The sequence below is a fragment of the Schistocerca serialis genome, chromosome 8 (genome assembly GCF_023864345.2).
Source record: "Schistocerca serialis cubense isolate TAMUIC-IGC-003099 chromosome 8, iqSchSeri2.2, whole genome shotgun sequence".
Classification (NCBI taxonomy): domain Eukaryota; kingdom Metazoa; phylum Arthropoda; class Insecta; order Orthoptera; family Acrididae; genus Schistocerca; species Schistocerca serialis.
In genome coordinates this window covers 261,961,595-261,986,071 of record NC_064645.1, presented here as the reverse complement: position 1 = coordinate 261,986,071, position 24,477 = coordinate 261,961,595, and positions in this window count along the sequence as shown.

Below are 24,477 nucleotides of genomic sequence, written 5' to 3'. Positions count from 1 at the left end.
TGTAGCCATGGCACCAGGTGAGTAACAGCAGACGTGCCCTGGAATCAACTTGTGTATGAAGTGTAGACGGTTAATGATGCAATGAGAAGACTCAACTACTGTAACTTAGCATCGGTGGTCAGCAGGAGCTTTGCAATGTACATAGTAAAGACGTGTAGGGGCAGAGCTGGCGGTGCTGTGTAGGAGCTCACATATCTTCAAAGACCTACAGGGAAGTGGGCAGCAGGTGATGTGTTGTCAAGCCCTGAATAGGTCATATATGTAGATTAAGACAGAGCTGGGGAGTTAATAGAGTGACCTCATATTTTCAGTGTTTCTATGGAATGTGGACAATAAGTTGCGTAAAATTACATTTGCGCATATAGGTAATATACAGAGTTACGGATATACTTTGTGATCATAGTCACATACAGTTGTGTGGTATTCACAACCATTAAACCTCGGCACCGATCAGCGGTGCGTTCCATCATGCGCTGTCGAATAAAGTTCACTAGACTTAGTGTGTCAACGGAATTGTGATTTCCACCGGAATTCTGCATTTCATTTGCACATCCTGTACATTGGTATAACCACCATCAATTTACATAATTTTTCAGAAAGGGTTCACATACAACTTGGCACTTGGTAATAGATTTATTTGTGTGAGTGCTGTGTCAATAAACTGTAGAACGGTGATGCATTAATTATGTTATTCTGGTTATAAAAAGTTGTTGCCCCATTTGGAGACAGACAGTAAGATGAACGGCTTGGTGCTAGATATTATAATCAGGTTTAGAAACTGGTTTGATTTGGCAGAGGGCGCGATGTGAGCACGGTGTTAGTGTCAGCAAGAGACGGGGAGTATGATGTGGATATAGACTTCGGCCATGTTACGTAATGAAGGGATGCGGTGACAGAGTTGGTGACACAGAACGCTCAAGGAGCTACTTAACAGGTGAAAGTAGTCGAGAATGATTATGTGATGCTGCATAGGAATTAATGTATGGTTATAGCCATAACAAAAGGCATGCAACAGGAGGTACATTTAGAATAGACCTGTGTACTGAGTATACGGTGGATTTCGTTATGCAGAATGCAGAATCAGTCACAGCTGTAGCAGAGCCCTTTAGATGGATCGTCGATCTGAGTAGTCTTCTCTCGCTTGTGGTGTACGAGACACAGAACGAATAATATTCATATAGCTTGTCGGATTTAGCTGAAGTTGTGTGATACTACCCAACCTAGTAACACAATGGCCTGCACAGTAGTTATGGCGTTGTGGATCTCATTCACTTGCGTATTGACTGCAAAGTTGCATGTGAGCGCAGGCGGGCTCGCTACACCACCGCGACACCTTACACTGCATTGTGACTTTGCAAACCGCCATTTTTCCCTATCTGCTGAGAAAGGGCATCCACCTGTTAGAAGCGGGAGATCGCCCACATGTAGATGAGTGAGAAAAGTGCCGGCTGTATGGAAAGCGAATGGTGAAGAACGAGTGCTGCTAACACAGCTTCCCCATACTGGTTCGGTGTTCTAAGCCATAGGCTCGCCTAGTGTCAGCCAGTGTGGGTAGCTTAGCCTACCAGAGAGTTAGGAAGAGAGTAGCTGGCGTGAAGATTCATGTATGATCGAAGCCACAGTTGGAGGAGGTCAGCCAAAAGCATGCTTCGCTGTTGGACAGTGCGGTAGCCTAGCCTACTAGAAAGTTTGGAAGATAATTGAGGCACTCTAAGACTACATATAGTCGAGGCCTCAGAGGGTGGAGGTAAAGAAGTGTCCTGACTTAGTGTAGGGCAGTGTGGATGCCTATCCGCGAAGAGAGGAAGAGATTAGATGAGGCAGTGCAGGGACTCATGTATGGACGTATTCAAAGGGAGGAGGTTAACAGGTGGCGACAGGTGGCGTGTCTTCGTGTCAGCCAGTAACGGTAACCTAGCTTAGTAGACAGTAGAGTAGATGAGGCGGCGCGGAGACTCACGTACGGTCGTAGCCCCAGCGGGAAGTGGGCAGCAGGAGGCGCGCCTTGGCGTCGGCCAACTCCCGCCTGAGCCCCGCCTGCTGCTGGCGCAGCTCCCGCACCTGGCTGGCGCGAACCTCTGTCCAGCGGCGCTCCAGGCGCGCCACGTCCTCCCGGCAGTACTGCAGCACCGACACTGCAACAAGAGCACGCCACTGGTCACCTTGTAGTGATTATATAGTATTTCTAATCTTCATTTCCTGTACTGTAACGATTTAGCAGTTGGGTGTAAACCGCACTGGTGATCAAAACTTATGGATGAAAGTAACTTCCGCGTGGTGTATCACTGCCAACTGACCTAGCCCGATGGAATTTGGACCAGATTTAGAAATAATTGCATTATTGTACAGAAGCTGAAAGAAATACACAGACAGACAAACAGAAATAACACTTACTCAAAGACAATTATTGCACTGATATTATCGCGATTTATTGTGGTCCCCTAAACGTTAAAAAAGATTGAACATATAGTTTCTAAGACATTCCCGGCGATTTGTTGTCATCCCGTAGAATCGGGTGGATTGTCAGTAATATCGGCGCAGTCACCTACCCTACAGCCTCCTACCTTAAGAAGATGTTGACACCATATGTGTGGAAGTGTGTCCACCACATCCGCAACTCCTTGGACTTTGTGGAACATCTCAACAACCTACGGATCTCGGACACAGACATCATGGTCAGTTGTTATGTGGTGTCTCTATACACCAGGGTACCACTTCAGGACACACTCGATATAACTAGTGAGAAATTTGAGCCTTGCTGGATCTTTCAAAGCATATTTTGACATCGACGTACTTCCTTTGTGGAAGCCTATTCTAAGAGCAGACTCAAGGAGTGGCCATGGGTAGCCCCTTATCTCCAGTAGTGGCGAATCTATTTGTGCAGAAATTCGAGAATGAGTCACTTTCAACTGCTGCCTACCAGCCGACGTGTTTCTTCAGATACGTTGACAACACGTTCATCATCTGGCCACATGGCAAGAGAAGACTGGATGAGTTCCTAGACCATCCCAACATCAAGTTCACCATGGAAATAGAGAATGATGGTCAGCTCCCATTCCTCGATGTCCTGCTAGAGAGGAAGGCAGACGACACCTTAGTCCACAGTGTGTACAGGAAACCAACATACACCAACATATATCTACAGGCTGACACCTGCCATCAGCCAGCACAGAAGTATGGAGTGCTGAGAACACTCGTACACCGAGCCAAAACACTCTCTGACCCAGACAGCCTGACAGCGGAATTACAACATCTACAAAGAGTGTTCACAGACAACGGATACTCCACCAGGGACTTCCGCAAAGCGCTCCAACCCACCAGACGACCTGAGGCAATAGGAGAGGAGCAGGAAGAAGGGACCAGGAAAGTAGTCTTTCTACCATAATCTGGGCCTATATCTGCCAAGATCAGCAGAATCTTGAAGAAACACAATATCAAGAGTGTGTTCTGCCCACCTAAAAATGTAAAGACGCTCCTTGGAACTGCCAAGGATGATTTGAGGTTAAGGAAACTTGGTGTCTACCATATACCCTGCGAATGTGGGATGTCTTACATCGGTCAAACTGCCAGAACAGTTGAAATAAGATGTAAAGAACACCAGAGACATACCAGGCTATGACAGGTGACTAAATCTGCAATAGCAGACCATTTCCTGGACCTTGAGCATACCATGGATTATGACAAAACCAGAATCCTGGCTCAGTCCCCCCCCCCCCCCCTCCCGATTCTGGATTAGTGTCATTAATGAATCGATTAAAATCAAGATGGCGGAGAACTTGATCAACCGGAAAGCAGGATATCAGTTTAGTAATGCGTGGAATCCTGCTTTGTAACTAGTACAGAAACAACGGAAGAACGTTCCCTCCTCCAGGAATGAACTACAGGGCGTATGTAACGGAACAAAACGGCATACGCGATACCAGGCGGCAGTAAGCTCCTTGGAGAATGGCCATCAAAATATGCAGCTTCAACAGCAGTCGGATGCCGCAGGAAGCGCACCTCACAGGCGCATACCGGGTTTAGAAGGCCAGGAGAATGGCTCGGCCAAGAGAGAAACTCGCCGCGGTCGCGGACAGCATAAGGAACTTCAACAGAGCCATGACAGTGCTAGGATTGCGCCTATCGGGCGCGGACATAATAGGAAACGCCTTGGGATGTCCGCTACCTCAGAAGAGAGCCGGAACGGTGCCGACCGAAGATGGAGCGCCTAGAGACTGATACCACCTCCAGAAATGGCCACGGTGGGCGCGGACGGCATAGGGAGCGCCACACTCCGCCCATGCATAAATATGGGACAAGGTCAGCTCGTCAACCAGTCTCAGGGAACACCTGATGAAGACGCCGAGTTACGACGTCGAAACATCGTTTTGGGAAGACGCGGACCACCGGCAGCACCCCAGATTCTACGAGATGACAAGACTAAACATGGTCCTTAATAGGGTTAGTGATCACCACGGACGGTAATACTCTTTCTACAACGTGCTCTAATACTTGTCATAAAGTTGGTAAGGAGTCCTTGTGGTAGGGCGTTTCACTCCTCCACCAGTGTGGTCGCCATGGACAGGATGGTCATTGGTGCATGTGGACAGCTGCGGAGCGTCTCCCAATGCATCGCACACGTGATCGGTGGGATTTAAGTCGAGGGAAAGGGTAGGTAAGCCAGTCCTTTGAATATCCTTTAGTTCTAAAACTTCCTACATCAGCGTTGTACAATGAAATCAAGCAATGTCTTTCTTTCTTTCTTTCTTCAGCTACTGCCTTTATCCAGCATTGTGCGCAGGGTCGGCAGGGTTAAGTGTGGATTTTGCATGGTTAATTTTAAAGGGTGACCGAATACCCTTCCTGCCGCCATCCCATACCCCCCGGGATGGAAATAGTGTACCCCAGCTGTCTGTGTAGAGTGTAATTCGTGAAATAGTTGAATGTGTTGCATATGTCTGCGAGTCGTGTAACTGAGGCGGGACGCGGGGACCAGCCCGGTATTCACCTAGTAGGATGTGGAAAACCGCCAAAAAACGACATCCAGGCTGGCCGGCACACCGGTCGTCGCCGTCGTTAATCCGCCAGGCGGATTCGATCCGGGGCCGGCGCGTCTACCCGAGTCCAGGAAGCAGCGCGTTAGCGCTCTTGGCTACCCCGCCGGGTAAATCAAGCACTGTCTTCCTCAAAAATGATATCAGAGCCGGATGTACTCCTTAAAAGACTCACACGGGGAAGAATTAGAGTGACACAATAACACTGACTGGTGTATGCACAGATTAGGGGTTCGTCACGCCTATGATACATATGCCTCCTCACATCGAAACCTCTGGAGCATCAAACTGAACATGTGTAACGATGTGTGTGGGTGCATTTCGTTCTCTCACGTATCATGATCTCTACTCAGACTGAACCTGCTGTCATCCGAGGAGAGCATGCGGCCTCACTTCTCGCTGATCCATGCTGTTGGCATCACTTCAAAAGGTGTCGCCGATCCGCGAGTGTTAACGGAAGACAACGTAATGGTCGCCAGGTAAGAAACCACCCCCCACGCTGTCGCTGTGCCACTGTGGAGAGCGAGACTGTGTGACTTGCAGTCCCGTTAAATGTGGTTGCAATTGCAGCTGCCGTTTGACATGAGCCCCTTCTTGCTTCTTGCGCAATGTAGCGGTCATCTGTCGCTGTAGTTTACGGTAATCGACCACGTCCACTCCGCCGGATAGCAGTGCCTGTGGTTCGGAACGCTCAACTTGCTCGTGAAACCACGTTGTGAGCAGTACTGAACTCCTGGGCTGCACTCGTCACACTTCGTCCTTCTTCCCGTATCCTGGTGATTCTCCCCCGTGTGAAGTCATCCAAAACTCTTGTCAAGGCCATGGTGTGACAAAAAACGCCACCAAAGTGCACTGTAAGTGATCGCTGACTGACACACGCTATCTTTTCCAGTTTCTTCAATTCCCCCCTGTTGCTATACCAGCCCCATTTTGTACCATAATGACAATGGCATCACGCCGTGTGACGTCCAACTTTCTGTGCACTACTGGCAAATCTGGCAGCATACTACTTTACTTTTATTGATTTTCGCCGATTACTTAATAGGTTGTGTTACTTTTTCTATCGCGTCCTTAAGGGGGCTTTGATGAAATTTATCAAAAATGTCAATTTTCCATTTATTTTTTATTTGTTAGTACAACCCATGGACAATATGTTCCCGAAGTTTCAATGTTGAAATCGCATCCTAAGTGCCTGAAAATAAATTAAAAGTGTGACGCGGCCTCCCTGCCACGCCCACGTTTTGAAGCAGCACTTCAATACCAGCTACTGAACAACGTTTCTGTGTATTACTTTCAACCAAACGTGTGCGGGATACATCTAGAAGGCCGTGATATATACTCTTTGGTTTTATAGGTCATCTTTGACCGATCCTGCACTTCTCAAACAGTGTGTTTATGGCAAAACTCAAAATCCAAATAAGTCTATAAATTCACTCATATGGAAACGATGCCCTAAAAACACATTTGCATCTGCTACAGTTGTCTGAATTGCAACTTATGATGCTTTTATTGTATTCAATGGCGGAAACGTCGGGAGGATGAAGGTATTAGAAAGAATGGGCCTCAAGATAAGGAATTTTACTCAAGACATCCTGAAAAATAGATTTATAGCGCGTCTATGCAGCTGAAAGTCAATAGAAGACCAGGTAAAGGAAAGAAGACAGACAACAAGAAACCAGAATAGAATCCTTGAAGGAAAAGACGACCCAGAGTACAAATGTGATGCCTTCTGAAGAGTGACTTAAGAAAAAAGGTTAGATTGAACTTTAACTTGCGTTTCCTGAAGAGTTTGTTTTTCAAAGTTTATGTACCTTTTCCTCAGATTCTATGAATTCTAGAATTATTTATTTTATACACATATTTCTGTAAACCAAATAAACGTTGTCTCAAGAGCAAATTTAGAAATTCTGACTGCAAGCTGAGATATGGGACAAAGTGCTTGGAATTTTGCATGAATTATAATTAAAAAGCTATGAAAAATTTTCCTATTTGACCTATTCCAAAAACCCCATAGGAGAAGCTTACAACATATAAAGAGATGAAACACAGAATGTTTTGTTGAAATCTCTTGAATACTTTCTGAGAAAAAGGAACATACATTATATTTTGAAAATAAACTTTAAATTGCATTAAAAAGGTTGAATATACATAATCAAAGGATTTTATATGTAAATGTGTTACTTTCATGTAAATCGTGGTAAAATGTCATTGCCATATCTCCAAAACTGTGGATTTGGTGCATTTTTGAAATAGTGTGAGTTTTTCATCAATGTTCCCCCCTTAAGTTTTGCAGAGCAGTGCATACACAAAATAAAAAATTTCTCTAATGTTTCGCGCCAGAAACAATTTTAACTCAAGACCACAGGGGATACAGATTAGAGCTAAGCACATTGGGAAATAGATTGTCTTTGAAACTATAGATAAATCAAAGAACAACAATTAATAATGAGACACACAGATCTTACGCAACTACCTAGGCTGCGATATCTCTTTTGACTATTACGAGGGCAGTTCAATAAGTAATGCAACACATTTTTTTTCTGAAACAGAGGTTGTTTTATTCAGCATTGAAATACACCAGGTTAGTCCCCAATCTTTTAGCTACACAACACTATTTTTCAACGTAATCTCCATTCAATGCTACGGCCTTACGCCACCTTGAAATGAGGGCCTGTATGCCTGCACGGTACCATTCCACTGGTCGATGTCGGAGCCAACGTCGTACTGCATCAATAACTTCTTCATCATCCGCGTAGTGCCTCCCACGGATTGCGTCCTTCATTGGGCCAAACATATGGAAATCCGACGGTGCGAGATCGGGGCTGTAGGGTGCATGAGGAAGAACAGTCCACTGAAGTTTTGTGAGCTCCTCTCGGGTGCGAAGACTTGTGTGAGGTCTTGTGTTGTCATGAAGAAGGAGAAGTTCGTTCAGATTTTTGTGCCTACGAACACGCTGAAGTCGTTTCTTCAATTTCTGAAGAGTAGCACAATATACTTCAGAGTTGATCGTCTGACCATGGGGAAGGACATCGAACAGAATAACCCCTTCAGCGCCCCAGAAGACTGTAACCATGACTTTACCGGCTGAGGGTATGGCTTTAAACTTTTTCTTGGTAGGGGAGTGGGTGTGGCGCCACTCCATTGATTGCCGTTTTGTTTCAGGTTCGAAGTGATGAACCCATGTTTCATCGCCTGTAACAATCTTTGACAAGAAATTGTCACCCTCAGCCACATGACGAGCAAGCAATCCCGCACAGATGGTTCTCCTTTGCTCTTTATGGTGTTCGGTTAGACAACGAGGGACCCAGTGGGAACAAACCTTTGAATATCCCAACTGGTGAACAATTGTGACAGCACTACCAACAGAGATGTCAAGTTGAGCACTGAGTTGTTTGATGGTGATCCGTCGATCATCTCGAACGAGTGTGTTCGCACGCTCCGCCATTGCAGGAGTCACAGCTGTGCACGGCCGGCCCGCACGCGGGAGATCAGACAGTCTTGCTTGACCTTGCGGCGATGATGACACACGCTTTGCCCAACGACTCACCGTGCTTTTGTCCACTGCCAGATCACCGTAGACATTCTGCAAGCGCCTATGAATATCTGAGATGCCCTGGTTTTCCGCCAAAAGAAACTCGATCACTGCCCGTTGTTTGCAACGCACATCCGTTACAGACGCCATTTTAACAGCTCCGTACAGCGCTGCCACCCGTCGGAAGTCAATGAAACTATACGAGACGAAGCGGGAATGTTTGAAAATATTCCACAAGCAATTTCCGGTTTTTTCAACCAAAATTGGCCGAGAAAAATAGTGTGTTGCATTACTTATTGAACTGCCCTCGTACAAAGTCTTAAAAAGTAATGCAACGAAATTGCAATGCGTCTGTGGACAGTAAAAACAACATTGAACAAAAAGGCAACTTAAGAAACGCATTTGAAATTCTATAAAATGATCAATTGTTCCACAAGTACTGTACGGATCTAAGATATGGCAACAAGCAAGTAAGACATAAATCGAATGGTGACGTTAAAAAATGAAACTCCACAGTTTAGTTAAAAGGTTTAAAACAGAAGATATTATGAAATGAAAATATCGTTAATGAACGTATAACATTAGAATTGAGAGAAAATATCGACACATACACTGTCCGTTACATTAATGTGAGCACCAGTCAAAAACCTGAATAACCACCTTTTGCGGACCGCTGCGAGATATGAAGAAAGAGAGAGTCAGAGCGGTTCTGAAAGGTACCGACAGGGATGTGAAGCCATGCCGATTTCAGTGCCGTGGACTGCTGCAACAGGTTTTTCGATTGAGGATCCTCGTCGCAAGCAGTCTATCGAAATTGTCTAACAGAATCTAGATTTGATCTAAACCCGGGTAGTTTGGTGGACAGTGGCCTACGGTAAACTTATGATGACGCATTGCATTGTCCTGCTGGCAGATGCCATAGCAATCGAGGAAAAACAAATTTCATGTAGGGATGGACGTAATCCCCAAGAACATATGCATACTTTTGTTGATCTGTCATGCCGTCCAGAACGACGGGATCACCCAGATAATGCGATGAAAACATTATCCACACGGTAATATTCTCTCCTCTGGGCTGGGCCTTACCGACAATTGTTGTTGGGTGTTAGCTTCAACATGTTGAGACACAATCGTGTGATGCATATCTCTTTATTGGTTAGCAGTTTAATATAGATGCTGTGCTACAGGGCCCCGAAATAAAAGTTTGCAACGTAATCAGGCGTTTTAGAGATGTTCTCACTTTTACTAATGAATGAGGGGAGTAATGTCTGGATCGGGGGATTGGAAGGAATGGTCCACCACCCTGGCCACCACACTCTCCAGACATTACGCCCCTTGACTTTTCTTTCTGGGGCTATATCAAGCTCAGAGTCTTCGTCACACCGGTTACTGACGTCGACGAACTGAAGGCTAGTGTACAAGCTGCTATGGGTACTGTGACAGAACAAATGTTACGAAACACCTGGCGGGAACTGGAATAATGCCTTGACATTCTCCGAACTACCAAGGAAGCACATGTTGAGGTTTACTAACGTAAGCCATCTTAAAGAACTAGTAACACTAACCTATGTAATGGCATCAAATGTAAATTATTATGTAAAACGGTTATTCTGTTACAAATTTTTGTAATAGGGGCAAGACTTTGTGCTTACCCTGTATTATATATATATATATATATATATATATATATATATATATATATATATATATATATATATATATATATTGTAAGGTGGCAACGGCCTTGTACCTTACATGAGTCCATTTAACGTGAACCTTTAGGTTTTGTTGCAGTAATACTGTAAATTACAGTGTAGGAAATCTATGTGGAAACGCATCGGCACGCGAGAATTCCGCGGTTTTGTAATTATAAGATTTTGCGGAAAGGCAGTACGCGGCTACATCCCCGCCTAGCCGCCGAAGGCCACAGCCTAACGGTATGAATGGTGAACTGGGGGATTCCTGTAATCCGTTTAGAGAGGTCACAGCGGTCGCCAACCTCTGAAGGACGTGCGGCTGCAAGTGTGACAACAGCGAGAGCTGATCTCGAAGCTCCTTGTGATAAACAGAGCTACACTCAGGGCTACATGCCAGCCAGAGTGGCCGTGCGGTTCTAGGTGCTACAGTCTGGAACCGAGCGACCGCTACGGTCGCAGGTTCGAATCCTGCCTTGGGCATGGATGTGTGTGATGTCCTTAGGTTAGTTAGGTTTAAGTAGTTCTGAGTTCTAGGCGACTGATGACCTAAGCAGTTAAGTCACATAGTGCTCAGAGCCATTTGAACCATTTGAACCAGGGCTACATGACCAGCTGCATGCGGAAGGAAGGAAGGTAGATTAAGGTTTAACGTTCCGTCGACATCGAGGACATTAGAGACGGAGCATAAACTCGTATTGTTTTCAAGGACAGCGAAGAAAATCGGCCATGCCCTTTCAAAGGAACCATTGACAATTGCCTGGAGGGATTTAGGGAAATCACGGAAAACTGAAGTCAGATGGTTGGAGGCGGGATTGAACCGCCGTCCTCCCGAATGAAAATCTGTTGTGTCAATCAACGCATGTCGATACTCAACCAGCAACATAAAGGAGTGTCCACGTATGACCAAATATGGCAATGGAGGAGCACTGTGAACGTGACCAGCTGTTCAGAGTGTTGTGAAAGCAGGGCTATGGGCCATATAAATAGGAGCAGATCGGCACAGCTCATATCGCCGGACGTCGGACTCAGGTTATTTGACTAGCCCCGGCACCAGCCGTTGTGACGGAGATAGATTTTCAGATCAGCAGATAGGCTACTGATAAGAAGTTAGTTTGAGAAATAGTACCAGAGGAGTTTTCAAATGCTACGTAGCTAATGGGAGCACTTAGAATTTTTATCCTGATTCCTTACTTATCCTCACCGAGATCCATACTCTGCACCACTTACAGCTTGTATCTAGCAGCTGTTGGAGTTGTGTAAGCATCACACGCAATCTTCCACTCATCGAATAGTCTACTAAGGTAAGATACCTGTAAGTGCAGCTACGTGCTCTTCGCACTCCTTTTCAGGACGCAACAATTGTGAACTGCAGAATAATCATGAAGGTATAGACGTAGATGGACATGTTATGGAAAGTAAACAACATAAGAAGGCGTACACATGAGAGGCTTCCCTAACAACGTCACTTACTGGCGTCAGCGTCGAGCGTGGCCTTTGTCCTCGGAACGACGCGCGCTACACGACCTCCTGCAGGCGCCGTTGGCGCCGACGCCGACCCCGACGCCGACGCCGACGCCGACGCCGCCCCCGCTGCGCCGGCAGGCGGGGCTGCCGCCTCCCCCACGACGGGCGGCCGCTGCTGCGCCCACAGCCGCCACGAGGCGGCAGGCGCCAGCGGGGGCGGCAGCTCCGGGGGCGGCTCCTCGTCGTCTCGCTCCAGCTCCTCCTTTAGGTTGAGATCCGGGTTCGACGCTCCGTCGGGATGCCGCAGCGACGAGATACTGCTACTGCTGAGGACACAAGCGCCGAAGAGTCAGCCACGCTGGTATAGCGTGTTGCAATCCTTACACAAACCAAGTTGTGAGGAGCACAGGAAAGGTTACATCGAAATCAATCGCTGTCAAATATCATTGTCCGTGATACAATGTTTCAGTATATTTCACAATTTCCGATGATTATGTGGGATGTAACAGCTAAGATTAACATTAAAAAGAGCGTAATTGTTTACCTATGACGGGTCGTCAAAGGAAAAGGAACGTAACAAGAGTGTCGGTGTAACTGAAGACGATATTGAAAAGTGATTACAAGAGTCTTGATCACAGCTATCCCACTGTGTCACGAACTGAAGGGTTCCCTGTTCCCAGAGTGGCTTTGACAGGGGAAAGTCTTCCAATGTGTCCTTCAGCTCGTCGTCCGAGTTCGAGCACTTCACTGAAAAGTCTTTTTATTTTTTTAACGAACCAAACACATGCAAGTCGCATGGCGATTTTTCCGGGCTGTAGGGCGGATGTTCGTGCTGCTTCCACTTGAAGTTCTCCAGTGCAGTTTTTGTGACACTGGAGACAAGTGGTCGCTCTTTATGGTAGAGCACTATCACGCTCTCCGTGATCATCCCTGGCCGTTTGCTCTTGATGGTTGCATAGTCTACGTAGTGTCTCACAGTATATAAATCACTGTTAGTCGTTTTTCCGTACTCGAGGAGTTCTATGAGTATCGAACCTCGGACATCGGAGAAGTTGGTGAACGTCCCCTATTCTGCTGACAGCACAGCTTTGAATTTTTATGTGGTGGTGACACATGCGCGTATGCCGTGGGTGTAGCTCTGTTCGTCACAAGGAGCCTCGAGCTCTGCCCTTGCCGTTATTGCTTTCAAAGGATGAGTCAATGCTTCCTGGCTTCACTGTAGCCGATTTCTAGACTGCCTCAGTGGAAAGCTCTCAAATTTTCTAATGTGTGTGTCGGGCGGCACTGACGTTTGCAATAAACTTAAGTGTTTGGCAGGGACTCAAGATCCAGTTTCTGACTATTTATTTACCGTCACACTCTCGAAATGAACACTTAACTATTTCCATGCGAGCCCCGACTTGTCTTATGCAAGCATGTGTCTCACTACGTTATCCGAAAGCGGCATATTCTAATTTTAGCCGTTTTGTTGTTAAGACGTTTCGTATCTTTTCGATTGAACCAGCTTTATACTGTCTTATGGATGATATCAATGGTCGCCTTTTTTTTGCGAGCCAAGAGTTGGAGGTTGGCGCCTAAAGTAAAAAGAAGCTGGTATTATTCACCGTCAGAGAGTGCCGTTGACTGGCTCATACGTCGGAGACACGGATCAGATCGTGACGCCAACAGAATTAAAACTTGTGTTTAGAGGTATTTTTTGATGTGCGTTTATGCGTTGGTTCAAATGGCTCTGAGCACTATGGGACTCAACTTCTGAGGTCATCGGTCCCCTAGAACTCAGAACTACTTAAACCTAGCTAACCTAAGGACATCACACACATCCATGCCCTAGGCAGGATTCGAACCTGCGACCGTAGTGGTCGCGCGGTTCCAGACTGAAGCGCCTAGAAGCGCTCGGCCACCCTGGCCGGCGTTTATGCAGGTATCTCGCATAATGGTGCCTGCGGTTCGCGGAATGTAGACCAAAATCTCGTCTGCAGGAATCAACATGTGTTCTGAAAACATCGATCGCGTGTAACACAGTTCGCTCTCTTCGCCCACGCGTTTCAGGAGGCAGTAGATGCAGGCGCCCAGGTAATTGAATGCTCCTAGCCTTTCTGAAGTTCGATACAGCTTCATACTGCAGTCTAATGAACAAAATACGAGCGTGCGGAGTATGAGACCAACTATGTGACTGAATCGAAGAGTTTCTAGCAAACACTGAAACAACTTAGAACATTTTTTTTCTTTTGTCTGAGAGATTAGTTTGCAGCATAACACAGCGCGCATCTCATCTTGCACGCATTTTTGAATATCCAAGAGCACAGATAATTGGATCCACGCTTCCTTTGGTGATCGACAGTAGCAGTACCATCTGCCGACTCGTAATGCATCGAACACGGGGAGCAAAATCATCAACACGCTGAAACTCGCCAGGTGTATGTCAGGCGTATGGCCTGCCCGCTCGCTGCAGGTCGTGGATCTCCACCGAACAGCCTTCTGATGTCCTGCCTTCTGGGCCGAGTGATCATCCTGTTTACTTCACATAAACGTTTCTCAGTATTCCCCACAGTTTATTTCATTGAAGTGAAAAATTCAGTTATATTAGTTACAAACATTTTGATAATATTACTGCATCAATGCCTGTTGGAGGAAACAGAAGTTTCTGTGCACTCTCAGACAACATTTGTTGATGTGTTAGGAAAAGAAAAATGTGGGTCAAGCTTCCTCTGAGATGCTAACTGTCAATATTCAACAGAAACATACGTAATATCAGGTGTGCGCTGTTGGACGACAGTTTATCCCAAAACTGTTATACAGCCAACTTTATAATGTAATATTCACATCCCAATAGTCATTATGTCGCTTCTTTAACAGTCCGTGATAACTATTGGCATTATTCACTACAACGTGTCCACATAGCTAATTAGTCCTTCTGCTCCTCTCTTTTTACTGTAATGAGTGGAACCTGGTACCTTCTGCAGCCTTCGGAGCTCTTCTAGCTGTATCCAGACATGGAAGTTAGAGTGATCAGAGCCTCATAAACATGTTCGGCGCTGAAAGCAGCCGTCCAGGGCAGGTAGAGGATAAAACATCTGCGCACAGCAGGGGTCTCACGGCCGACCTGACTGTTGCAAAACTGCAATGTCCGAAACAATAGGAGATATCGTTTTTCGGAAAATAAAAACGGAAGGCAGAAGTAGCACTCAGAATGATCGACCATGCGATCGGCTCTTTTTCTGTGGCCACGCCACGAAAGCTTGTTCGTTTAAATCCAGGTAACAGGGACTCTGATCGGCTCACGACAATTATCTCTGTAGAATGTATGCTTCCCTTTGTGTGTTTACATTTAAGCCTTATCGTTCGTCGGGATTAGAAACCTGCATGGTGTGGGAAAGATTTGGCGCCCTGACCCCAACACTGCAGCGCTATTTGTTCATCATGCCAAAACCTATGATCCTGGGAGTTTGTTCTTTATTCAACTTCCCTATAAAGTTATTTTTGTTCTGAACTCGCAAGGTCTGCTGCAACTGGCCAGTGATGTTCCTGCGCTGGCGGAACAAGCCAAGTTTGGAAGGTTAAGTCAGAGAATGTTTGCTGTTTATAGACCAAAGAGCTGACACTTGCTGCTGGGGCGCTGAAGAGTAGATACTTGCTGCCAAGACTCTGCAGATACGGATGTCTTCACCTTAGGGTACAGCACAGACTGCGAGGTGGATTGAAAATTTCCAACCCTAAATGCCACTGTCTTCCAGATCCACATAATATAAAAGTGGTAAGAACGATCCAGCGATGCAATCTCTGAGAAGAGGGGGGGATGCGAGGCTAGTTAACTTACATGTGGGTTAACCTGCACAGTTTTAAGGTTCGCAGCCAACTAGTTACATCCGTCATGCAAACTGGCCCTTCTTCTGGTCTTCATACTTGCTTTTTTGGTTTCTTTCCTGAGACCACTAATCATTGCAGTCATTGGGTGCATTCATGTTGGGTTTTCACGTGTCCACCCACCTATTCCAAGACTGTATTTCATATCTGCACTCCTTTTGTGCAGTTATTAAATTTTTACGTACTTCAAGCAGTTGGGAATAGATTTGTTTGATGTTTTATGGTAATAAACTGAATTGTGATTGTGACTGCTAGTTTTTTTTGTAGTTAGATGAGCCCCACCATTAATATGGAGAGGTACCCGTCCCTCCATCTTTAATTAGGCTACCCCTACTAGCTTTCCCTCAATTAGACGTTTCCGTTACGTGGCATTGTTTCTCTTAATTTCAGATTTTCTTACGTCAGATCCCCCGAAGAAGTCACCCGGGGTCCGACTTACAACATACCGGGCACATATTAAATAGCTCAACCGACACCTCCCAGCACCAATGAAACATAATAGATTCTTTAACGTTCTAGTTTATAAATAAACGCTTTATCAGTTAGTATCTGAGGTGCTATGAGATTATTTGCTGAGGATGCTGTTGTGTAAGGAGGAGTTTCGTCCAGTAGTCCGCCGTGAGGAAATGCAGAAAGACTTTCGCTTCTAATGAATGGAATCTCTCTTTAAATGTGGATAAACGTAAGGTAATACTCATAACAAAGAGAAAGAACCCATCAGTATTTTGATTACGTGGTTAGTGGTGAACATCTTGAGCACGTCATATCCTGTAGCTTTTAAGAGGAGATATTCATAAGCTACTTGAAATGGGACGATCTCGTAAAATCATCATTAACTAAGATCATTACAGGACATTACGCTCTTAACACGTCGACATAGATAACTCGAAAGAGCAACAAAAATGCTTAGCTAACGTAAATGGGAATTCTTGGACGAAGGGCGCCTTAGTTCTCGCGAAAACCTATTCAGAAAATATAGAGAACCTGTATTGGACCAATATTGTGCGACTATTATGCTTCCACCGTTGTATATCTAGCGTTCAGAATAAGAAAATATGATACGATATACTGAAGCACGTACTGAAGCAAGTGGACAGATAAACAGGCGGATGAAATAGGAGTTACAGTCGATAGCAGTCGCGTCATTGAAATGGGGAAACTCCCTATCGCACCCCACTCGGATTTAGTGGTAAGATGGCGCATGGGTACCCCGTCAAAAACTGACACACGGATCAAGCATGAAAACAGGAAGAAGATATGCTGGGCTATGGAAAAAAGCAAAATATAAACAGGGAACGCTCCAAGAACAAGAAGTGCAGTATATAGCAGGCAGGGAGAGAAGTGGCGTCATAGTTAAGTGATTACACTGTTGGACTGCCGAGCAGGCATGCCTGTGTTCAAACATCCCTCGTGCAATTATATTTTTTCCCACTGCTCGATTTGTTCAAATTTGTCTCTGTTGCGTGGTGTAACGTCCGTTTTCAACTGCGAGGTGTAAAATAGGGACCTATACTGACAACTGATTCTGCATAATTACTCTATTAGCAGCCGAAAGGATGTAGTTTCCGAATGGGATCCGCAAACGTTTGATGACAAGGCGACAAGTCAACTGAATCCTCCACCGGAAAACATGTCTGGTGTGTCATACACAGCATTGGTGACATTATACGTCTCACATGATAGGAATCTCTTATCGACCCACGGAACTTGTACGCCTGGTAAGTAAGTGTGATATGTCTCCTTGTCCGACATATGTGATTACTCCCAAGGAAATTACGAACATTTAATAGTTTGTAACATAAGCTGAAACTAATGAACGCAACAGTTTCACAACCACACAGTTTCTCTGTACTCTGTTAGAGCATATGTTTTTAACGTTTTTGACGTTGCGTTCAGTTCTGGAAATGTTGACCCTTGCATTCCTATGTCGTAACATAGTTCACTCCCGTTTGTTCGTTGTTTTCATTTCTGTGAGACGTCTGTGTGGTACCTCGCTTGCTTCCACTATTCATCACATTTAACTGTGACGGTAACGTATTCTTACCACACGATTCATATTCTTTAGCCAATGTATGGTATGACTACTGCCAAGACTACAGGAAGAGAACAAACATTTCAGTGACCGGACGGACAGCTCATAATGATGTAAAAAAGAAAAAGAAAATTTCGCAAGAGGAGGTTTTGAACACGACACACCCGCTTGCAGCGCAACACCACAACCACATGCCCACCACGCAATTGCTGGTTTTGGCTGCTCTTCTTGTTCTTGGACCGTTCACTGTTTCTGTTTTGCTTATTTTCTTACAGTGCAGTACACCTTCTTCTTGTTTTCATACTTACCTGTGTTCAGTTTTACCACCAATTCAGGGAGAGGGGGGGGGGAGGGGGTGCAAGGGCGGAATGGGTACGATGGGGAGTTTGCCTTGTGAGTATATACAGACTGGCCAGCTTGTAAGCGTTTTACAGGGTGGGTTGTGCTGAAAAATAATTAAGAAAAAAGTTCCAAACGTAGCGCCGTTTCCGAGTTAATTGGAACTAAAGTTAGCCAAACAGGGCATTGCTTGCGCAATTTTAAGCGGATACAATTAGTGTTAGTTTTTCTCTTAGCCCAAAAAATGGTTCAAAATGGCTCTGAGCGCTATGGGAGCGACCTAGAACTTAGAACTACTTAAACCTAACTAACTTAAGGACATCACACACATCCATGCCCGAGGCAGGATTCGAACCAGCGACCGCAACGGTCACACGGTTCCAGACCGTAGCGCCTAGAACCGCTCGGTCCCCCCAGCCGGCTCTCTTGGCGCAGATGACTGCGCACGAGCCCGCTCAGCCTTTGGCTAGGGTTCGATCCTTTCTAACCTCTTACATCCAATTTTTGCATGGGTCTCTTCGTTAGTTATAGGAAACAAAATGAAGAACTGGTTTGGCGACACGATCTCTGACACTCCGCTTGAATTAGCGCTCGCAACGGTCTGAATGTCTAACTTCAATGCAAATTAACTCGAAATGGAGCAACGTTTCGAATTTTCTTCTCAGCAGTTATTTTCGAGCACAGCCTACCTTGCTACAACCTTAGAAGCTTTTCAGACTGTTTCTGACCATCCTGTACGTATATGTAGGAGTAGACTCCTAGTGGAAAATAGTAACACAGATGTCTGAGTTCTTAGTGCAGAAAACTGAATATCTAAAGCAGAACGGAAGCTTCCACTTTATTATGAGGTATAGGGGTTGGACAAAAATATGGAAACACCGCGAAAAATAGATGCTTGAACATAATAATGGCTCAAATGGCTCTGAGCACTATGGGATTAACATCTATGGTCATCAGTCCCCTAGAACTTAGAACTACCGAAACCTAACTAACCTAAGGACATCACACACATCCATGCCCGAGGCAGAATTCGAACCTGCGACCGTAGCGGTCACGCGGTTCCAGACTGAAGCGCCTATAACCGCACGGCCACACCGGCCGGCACTTGAACATAAATGAAGATTCTAGACGAGCCAGCAGGTTACGATGTTGTATTTGACCACGAACGGCAAATATCTTCAGTAAGTTGCAAGTGTCAGTCACGGTAACGACAGTGTTCTGCGTCGTTGTGAGAGTGTATCATGTCGGAGATAAGTGAGTTCGAACGTGGGCGAGTTCCTGGTGTTGATGTGGTGGATACCGCTGTAACTAAGGTAACTGAAATGTTTGCCGTTTCAAGGGGCATGGCATAGACGGTTTACATCGCATACAGCGAAGGTGGAAAAACATCATTCACTAAATCACAACGCGGTCGAAAGTGTGTGTTGAGTCATGGTAAGAGATGGTCATTGAGGAGGCCTGTGATGAAATGTAAGAGGACGACAGATGCAAAAGCAATTGCAGAACTGAATATCGGACTAGCGAACAGTGTCAACGGCAAAACAACACAAAGGGAGCTCCATAAGCAAAGAATTACGAGCGGGCTGAAATTCAAAAACCACTCATAATTAATGCAAATGCCTCTAACAGGAAAACGTGGTGCCAAAGACGTAAAACCTGGACTAGGGAGCAATGGAAGAAATTTATTTGCTCGTATGAGTCCAGTTTCACACTATTTACAGTTCTTGGCCGAGTTTATATTCCAAGAGTCGAACATGCTAGGGTTTGGTGGTCATTTGGGCAGCCATATCGTGGTATTCGATAGGCCCCATGGCTCCTCTGCAAGGTCGCACTACTACCAAGCATTACATTGTCGTTTTGGCTCATCAGATCCATCCCTCGATACAACGTTTGTTCCCCAGTGCTGACGCTGTGATCCAAGACGACAGAGTTCCCCTTCACAGACCTCCCATTGTCCCGGATTGGTTTTGTGAGCACTAGAATAAATTTTCGCATCTCCCCTAATCACCATAGTCATCAGACTTCAATATTATTTAGTCTTTGAGGTCTGCTTCGGAGAGAAGTGTTCGTGATCGCTACCCACCTTCATCATCGTCATGAAAACTTCCCATTATTTTTCACGAAAAAAAGTATAATACTGTCTTGTACGTCATATGGGACACTTTACTTGCTCATCCCGAGATGACTGGATGATATTTCCAATGCCACCGGTTTTTCTACTCTATATTAGGCGTGGTAATGTGTCGTGTCCAGAATGAGATTTTCACTCTGCAGCGGCGTGTGCGCTGATATGCGCTGCTCTGCCAACTGAGCTACCCAAGCACGACTCACGCCCCGTCCTCACAGCTTTATTTCTGCCAGTACCTTGTTTCCTACCTTCCAAACTTTACAGAAGCTCTCCTGCGAACCAGGCAGAACTAGCACTCCTGAAAGAAAGGATATTGCGGAGACATGGCTTAACCACAGCTTGGGGGACGTTTCTAGAATGAGATTTTCACTCTGCAGTGGAGTGTGCACTGATATGAAACTTCCTGGTAGAGCACTTGCCCGCGAAAGGCAAAGATCCTGAGTTCGAGTCTCGGTCCGGCACACAGTTTTAATCTGCCAGGAAATTTCAATGTGTCGTGTGTTCGGTGATCCATACTTTTATCCACGTCCTTAGGGTGGCGTGTCCCAACGAATGAAGGCGTTTACCAAACAAAGAACCTGTAACACCATTAAACGAATGCACCTGAATGGCTTAGTGTTCAGCCAGATGACTGGTTTGATGCAAGTGTTCCTCTTCTTCATTTCATAACCACTCCCTGTCCCGCCCACTCCAAGACACACTCACACTTCCACCTAACATTAATTAGGGACACAGGATGCGTCCAATCACCCAATACCTTCTATTAGCACTGCCAAAAGCTCTTAGATTCAGTATTTTTTCGTTTGACAACTGATGTATCTTTGTAATTTTTAGAACGCAACACTATATGTTCTATTCTCTATTCGTCTTTTTCTCCACATTTTATTTCTGTATAGGATTACATGCGCCTGCATACGTTAGATGAAATTGGCAAATGAAAGAGATAACTACCTGTGCTGGCGAAAACAAAAAGAAACAATACAATGTAGAACTGAATGCAGAATCTGTCTCAGGTGTTTCCATTTTCGAAGATAACATCTGTGCGCCTGCCGCTCCACCGCTGGTTGAAACCGTTTCTCTCCCGGGCCACGCTGGCATGCACATACATGGGGATAAATGCAAGAAACACCCACAGTAACGAGAGCAATCTCGACAGTGCTTGGCACTGTTCATATGACATTGTGTAAATTAGTACCATTAAAACTAAGAAGCAATATTAAACTGAACGAGCACGTAAAATCTGTACTGTCCACAGTTAACACATGATGCACACGGCAGGAAAGCGACAGCGAGTCTGATGACGTAGTGAAGACACGTTGTTCTACAATAATTTGCATGAAAATTTTCACTGCGACCGACCTGAAGACGTAGATACATTAGAACGTCTTACCTCTTCAGTGTACTGGCAGTTCCCAAACAATCTCTGCCAAATTCTTCATTTTTGTGAACATGGCATCAAAAGATGTTGTATCAATAAATTATTAATATCGTCATGATGTAGGAAAGCAATGAAATGTAGTTTTCGTCATCAAACGCGTTCCGTTTTACTCATTTGAAATATCGGCAACGATAGGCCTCATTCGCCCGAGTCTAGCTTACAATTTGGATGTTATGCCTGGAACGTTTCTTTAGGAAATTCCCCTTTCTCGCCTGTGCTCCACACAAAACTGAAAGAAATTATGATACCATAAATATCGTACAATGCAACGTAAGAACGCTAACGATGATGTCTACTGCTAAGAAAACATTTTTCGGACGGCCAGTATCATGGATTATGGGTAGCAGCTGGGTGGAAGGACTGATTCTTCTTTTCCTTAACCCTCAAGCAAGTATTCCTGTGAACTGTCCAGCATAGTAGGGAAAGCGAATGAGGGACTGAAGTGAATGCGTAAAGTACTTGGCATAGAGACTTTGATGTAATGTAATATAGAGAATTAATTCAATTATTTCGAATCCTTGTCAAATAGGACAAATATCAGATGCCTGCTGGGCTCGTACTACGCCTACTATAGCTCTTATGGTACTCTATTACTGATGTTCGTGGAACTTAACCGGAAATCTTAGGAAGAAATACGTCGCTGGGCTCGAGTGAGTTTGGAGAGCCGTAGATTGACTGCCGCAGTGCAAGAGACTCAGTGCCTGTATATCGTATATAGAATAAAATGAATTCAAATGTGTGTGAAATCTTATGGGACTTAACTGCTAAAGTCATCAGTCCCTAAGCTTACACACTACTTAACCTAAATTATCCTAAGGACTAACACACACACCCATGCCCGAGGGAGGACTCGAATCTCCGCCGGGACCAACCGCACAGTTCATGAATGCAGCGCTCTAGACCGCTCGGCTAATCCCGCGCGGCTAAAATGAAGTGGAAGGAAGTGAAACAGAATGTGCTTGAGAAGTATTTATATTAGTAACTGCTGATTGTCCATCCTAGTGCTCCCAGAGGCCCAAAAATTTGGTTTTCAATATTTCATTGTAGTTACAAACCGCAATCAAATATTTAAAATTCTGCCATGCATCGTGAGAGAGCTGAATGGGGCGCTCCGCGGATATCACGGACTTCAAACGTGGTCAGGTGATTGAGTATCATTTGTGTCATAGGTCTTTACGCGAGATTTCCACACTCCTAAACATCCCTAGGTCCAATTTTTCCGATGTGATAGTAAAGTGGAAACGTGAAGGGACACGTACAGCACTAAAGCGTGCCGGCCGACCTCGTCTGTTGACTGACAGAGACCACCGACAGTTGAAGAAGGTCATAATGTGTAATAGACAGACGTCTATCCAGATCATTACACAGGAATTCCAAAATGCATCAGGATCCACTGCAAGTACTATGACAGTTAGGCGGGAGGAGAGAAAACTTGGATTTCATGGTGAGCTGCTGTCCATAAGCCACATATCACGCCGGTAAATGCCAAACGACGCCTCGCTTTGTGTAAGGAGCGTAAACATTGGACGATTGAGCAGTGGCTAAACGTTGCGTGAAGTGACGAATCACGGTACACAATGAGGCGATCCGATGGCAGGGTGTGGTATGGCGAATGGCAGGTGAACATCATCTGCCATCGTGTGTAGTGTAACCTGAATACTGTAAAACACCTTAGGGATTTGGAACGCCGACTTCGTGCCAGGCCTCATCGTCCGACATCGATACCTCCCGTCAGTGCAGCACTCCGTGAAGAATGGGGTGCCATTCGCCAAGAAACCTTCCAGCACCTGACTAAACGTTTGCCTGCGAGAGTGGAAGCTGTCGTCAACGCCAGGGGTGGACGAACACCATACTGAATCCCAGCATTACCGGTGGAGGGCGCCACGAACTTGTAAGTCATTTTCAGTCAGGTGTCTGGATACTTTTGATCACACGGTGTACATTTATCTCTACATATACATGACTGCTCTGCAGGTCACACTTAGGTGCTCAGCAGTGGTTTCCTCGAGCTGCTTTCAGATTTCTCTGCCGTTCAAATCCCGAAAAGCCTCTGTGAAAAATGAATAGTTATAGCTCTGATTTCTCTAATTTTATTACGATTCTCATTTTTTCCTATGTAGATTTAGTCAACACAAAGTTTTAGCATTCGGAGGAGAAAGTTGGAGACTTAAGTTTCGTGAAACACTGTTGCCAGAAAGAAAGACGCCTTATTTCATTGGCTGCCACCCCAGCTTGCGTATAATATCAGTGACACTCTTTCTCCGGTGTTGCGATACCGCCAAATAAGCTGTTCTTCTCTGAACTTCCGTGCGTTAAACCGCCATGGCAAGCGTCCCACACCAAACAACAATATTCAAGAAGTGGACGGACAAGTGTAGTACTGACAGTCTCTTTAGTAGATCTGAAGCATCTTTTAAGTGTTTTTCCATTCAAATGCAGTTTTCGTTTCGCCTTTACCACAACAAAAATGGTTCAAATGGCTCTAAGCACTATGGGACTTAACATCTGAGGTCATCAGTCCCCTAGAACTTACAACTACTTAAACGTAGTTAACCTAAGAACATCACACACATTCAAGCCAGAGGCAGGATTCGAACTTGCGAACGTAGCAGCAGCGCGGTTCCATACTGAAGCCCTTAGAACCGCTCGGCCACAGCGGCCGGCATACCACAACATGTTCTATGGAATTATTTCCACTGAAGTTCTTTATTCTTGTAATCTCTAGATGTCTAGTTGAATAGATTTACGTCATTTACTGTGTAACTGAAATCTAATGGATTGCATGTGGATGACTAAGCGCTTTTCATAATTCATGATCAATTTCCAGTTTCCACATCGTACTGATATTTTGGCTAAATCGTATTATAGTTAGTTTCTATCTCATGGCGACTTTACCAGTCGGTATACGAAAGTATCATCTACAAATAATCTAAAAAGGCTGCTCAGATTA